The 5,000-nt window shown below is 41.8% G+C and overlaps 1 pseudogene; it reads right to left on the minus strand.

Moving 5' to 3' along the window:
- Positions 1-5,000, minus strand: part of LOC133665196 (capping protein, Arp2/3 and myosin-I linker protein 3-like) — an 89,940-nt pseudogene that overhangs the window by 54,753 nt on the left and 30,187 nt on the right.

The raw sequence follows: 5,000 nt of genomic DNA on the forward strand, positions 1-5,000 counted from the left end.
TCAATTACAAACAAAAAAACCTAAAAAAATAATTAACTAAAAGCATACCTTTTTTATATTTGCACAGTATGTATATATTATTAATGTTGTAAATAAAAATCTTTATATATCTAGAAAGGCATTTTTATGAGGTCTCAAGAAGGTTTCAAATACAAGAATGTGTGCGTGTGTACTTTCTTGTATTCCTACCCTTGAGACGTCAACAAGGAAAAGTACCTTCCATATTAACTTAAAAAATCAAATAAATATGTATATAGAGACATACTGTAACAACTTGAAGTAAATAATGAAGATTCAAAATCAATTACAAACAAAAAAAACTAAAAAAATAATTAACTAAAAGCATACCTTTTTTATATTTGCACAGTATGTATATATTATTAACGTTGTAAATACGAATCGTTATACATCTAGAAAGGCATTTTTATGAGCTCTCAAGGTAGCAAATACAAGAATGTGTGTGTGTGTGTTTTCTTGTATTTCTACCCTTCTTGAGACATCAACAAGGAATAAGTACCTTCCATATTAATTTAAAAAATAAAATAAATATGTATATAGAGACATACTGTAATAACTTGAAGTAAATAGCGAAGATTAAAAATCAATTACAAACAAAAAAAACTAAAAAAATAATTAACTAAAAGCATACCTTTTTTATATTTGCACCGTATGTATATATTATTAATGTTGTAAATACAAATCTTTATATATCTAGAAAGGCATTTTTGTGAGGTCTCAAGAAGGTAACAAATACAAGAATGTGTGCGTGTGTAATTTCTTGTATTTCTACCTTCTTGAGAGGTCAACAAGGATAAGTACCTTCCATATTAACTTAAAAAATAAAATAAATATGTATATAGAGACATACTGTAATAACTTGAAGTAAATAATGAAGATTAAAAATCAATTACAAACAAAAAAAACAAAAAAAATTATTAACTAAAAGCTTACCTTTTTTATATTTGCACAGTATGTATATATTATTAATGTTGTAAATACAAATCTTTATATATCGAGAAAGGCATTTTTCTGAGGTCTCAAGAAGGTAGAAAATACAAGAATGTGTCTGTGTGTGTGTGTGTTTTCTTGTATGTCTACCCTTCTTGAGACATCAACAAGGAAAAGTACCTTCCATATTAATTTAAAAAAATAAAATAAATATGCATATAGAGACATACTGTAATAACTTGAAGTAAATAATGAAGATTAAAAATCAATTACAAACAAAAAATTCAAAACAAAAAAAAAATACTTAAAGCTTACCTTTATTTGCATAGTATGTATACATTATTAATGTTGTTAATACGAATCTTTATATATCGAGAAAGGCATTTTTTTGAGGTCTCAAGAAGGTAGCAAATACAAGAATGTGTGTGTGTGTTTTCTTGTATTTCTACCCTTCTTGAGACGTCAACAAGGAAAAGTACCTTCCATATTAATTAATTTTTTTTTAAATAAATATGTATATAGAGACATACTGTAATAACTTGAAGTAAATAATGAAGATTAAAAAAATAAATAAAAGTAAAAAATACTTAAAGCTTACCTTTATTTGCATAGTATGTATATATTACTAATTTTGTAAATACACATCTTTATATATCTAGAAAGGCTGGTCCTAAAGAGGTAAGCATTTTTCTCAGGTCCCAAGAAGGTCAGAACTACATGAATGTGTGTGAAGCTGAAAATCCAAGCATTGATGTGTGGGTGCAAGAGTATTTTCCTCCAAAACGCTGCAGCCAATTTGTGCATGTGTGTGTGTGTGCGTGTTTGTGTGTGCGTGTTTGTGTGCGTGCGTGTGTGTGTGTGTGTGCGTGTTTGTGTGTGCTATGTTACATAATTCAACTCACACACTCCTCCTCTTGCACCAAATGAACTAGTTTCTGCAGCATTTCATCCAGCGCCCTGAGGAGGTAGAAACAAAAGGAGGGGAAACATGTAACATAACATAACGTAACGTAACATATGGTCACCCGTCTGCGCCGCTCGTCTCCGGCGAGGTCCGTACCTGCCCTTGGCGTTGAAGTTCCTCCCCAGCATCAGGTGTTTGAGGGAGGGGTGTCTGGAGAACGCAGGGAGGACGGCAAGCAGGTCGGAATCCAAGCCTGCAAACACCTTTTTTTTTTTAAACTGAGCCCTAAGAAGCTAATTTAGCAAAAAGAAGTCAACAACACCCCCATATATTGTACTGGTTTTGAAGGTGAAAACTACTGAAAAGGCCCCCACATCCTTTTGATTTGTCAGACTTCGGTCCTCAGTGGAAAGCGTTTGGGAACACCCGTGTAAAAGGGTCAATATATATACATTTAATTGTACTTGAAAACACAAACAAAACAAAGGTTTGTAAAGTTCGTACTGCAGTTTAGTTGTCCATCTTCTTTCGCTTATCCGAGCTTGGGTGGCGGGGGCAGCAGCCTAAGCAGGGAAGCCCAGACTTCCCTCTCCCCAGCCACTTTGTCCAGCTCTTCCCGGGGGATCCCGAGGCGTTCCCAGGCCAGCCGGGAGACATAGTCTTCCCAACGTGTCCTGGGTCTTCCCCGTGGCCTCCTACCGGTCGGCCGTGCCCTAGACACCTCCCTAGGGAGGTGTTCGGGTGGCATCCTGACTAGATGCCCGAACCACCTCATCTGGCTCCTCTCCATGTGGAGGAGCAGCGGCTTTACTTTGAGCTCCCCCCGGATGACCGAGCTTCTCACCCTATCTCTAAGGGAGAGACCCGCCACCCGGCGGAGGAAACTCCTCATTTTGGCCGCTTGTACCCGTGATCTTGTCCTTTCGGTCATAACCCAAAGCTCATGACCATAGGTGAGGATGGGAACGTAGATCGACCGGTAAATTCAGAGCTTTGCCTTCTTCACCACAATGGATCGATACAGCGTCCGCATTACTGAAGACGCCACACCGATCCGCCTGTCGATCTCACCATCCACTCTTCCCTCACTCGTGAACAAGACTCAGAGGTACTTGAACTCCTCCACTTGGGGCAGGGTATCCTCCGCATCCCGGAGATGGCACTCCACCCTTTTACAGGCGAGAACCATGGAGGTGCTGATTCTCATCCGAGTCGCTTCACACTCAGCTGCGAACCGATCCAGTGAGAGCTGAAGATCCTGGCCAGATGAAGCCATCAGGACCACATCATCTGCAAAAAGCAGAGACCTAATCCTGCAGCCACCAAACCGGATCCCCTCAACGCCTTGACTGCGCCTAGAAATTCTGTCCGTAAAAGTTATGAACAGAATCTGTGACAAAGGGCAGCCTTGGCGGGGTCCAACCCTCACTGGAAACGTGTCCGACTTACTGCCGGGAATGCGGACCAAGCTCTGACACTGATCATACAGGGAGCGGACCGCCACAATCAGACAGTCCGATACCCCATATCCCATAGTTTAGTTGTAAACCTTTTATAGTCAACTTCCTCAAGTCTTAAAACATGTAGACGGAAGACCAGTGTGTGTCCTTACCATTGTCTGAGATATCCAAAGACCCAACACAGGAAACTCTTGGAAAAAGTTCTTGGATAACACCGGCGCCTGCAGACCTCAACTGTCACAGACATTTGGAGGAACAAGAGGGAAGGTTAATGGACAAGACGATGAGTGAACGTAGCCAAGACAAGACATGACGGGTGTACCTCACAGCCGCTGATGTCCAACTGCAGATCGCTGATATGAGGGTTGTTGGACAGGCCTAAGAACAGAGCCCTGACGGAATAACAATGACACTGCATGAGAACGAGAAGAGGTGAGTTTATAGATACGAGAAAGTAAAAGTCCAGCGGTCCCAACAAAGGAAAATTGGAAAAGCCTTTGACGATGTGACAATAGGACTGTCCATGTGTAAAAATGCAGTATACATATCAGAATCGGAATCAGAATAGTTTTTATTGCCGTTGTTTGAGAACGGGTTCTGTTGCGTCGGACCAGTTCTTCCTCCAAGGGAATCTAAGTTGCTGGTCAATCCCAAGTTCTTTCAATGACATATATGCTGAGTAAGAAGGACTATCAAGACAGAACTGGAATATTTTCACGTTTTACTGAAGCTTTAGGAGTTCAACATAACCGATACATTCATATCGGCTGCTCTAGTTGATCTGGCATTCCAAGGGGAAAACCAACTTCTTCTCACACAAAGACAACCCCCATCTCCCACTCGCATGCACCACTAATAAGAAACCAATGGGGGAGGTCTTCACATTCCAAGGGGGAGAGACACAAAACAGACAATCTGAAGACAAAGAGAGACTGGTAGAATACACAAAGGAAAAGTACTAGATACTCTAAACATGGCTATGTAAAAAGAAAGAACTCTGCATCCTTTCACAGTTCACAAACTAGGAATTTTACTTAGTGCAATCGTGCAACATAAAACACATAACAGAATAGAATAACATGAGCTGTAACTGAGCTATCAGATCTTGTTATTGAAAAAACTGTTCAGGTGGCGGGAGATGTGGGTCTGGATGGACCGTAGTCTCCTGCCTGAGCGGAGAGGGGAGAATAGTTTGTGTCCAGGGTGAGAAGAGTCAGCTGTGATCCGACCCACATGCCTCCTGGTCCTGGAGGAGAACAGGTCCTGGAGGGATGGGAGTTTGCAGCCAATAACCTTCTCAGCAGCACGTACGATGCGCTGCAGTCGATGCTTGTCCCGTACTGTGGCGCCGGGGAACCACACGGTGATGGAGGAGGTGAGGATGGACTCGATGATGGCTGAGTAGAACTGCACCAGCATCTCGGTCGGCACCTTAAGTTTCCTCAGCTGCCGCAGGAAGTACATCCTCTGCTGGGCCTTCTAGATGAGGGAGCTGATGGTCGGCTCCCACTTGAGGTCCTGGGTGGTGGTGGTGCCCAAGAAACGGAAGGAGTCCACAATGGAGACGGGGTTGGGAGAGTCAATCAGGGTGAGGGGGGATGGTGGGGCTGTGACTTTCCTGAAGTCCAAGATCATTGCCACTGTTTTCTGGGCGTTCAGCTCCAGGTTGTCGAAGCTGCACCAGGACG

This window comes from Entelurus aequoreus, linkage group LG14 (genome assembly GCF_033978785.1).
Source record: "Entelurus aequoreus isolate RoL-2023_Sb linkage group LG14, RoL_Eaeq_v1.1, whole genome shotgun sequence".
Taxonomy (NCBI): Eukaryota; Metazoa; Chordata; class Actinopteri; order Syngnathiformes; family Syngnathidae; genus Entelurus; species Entelurus aequoreus.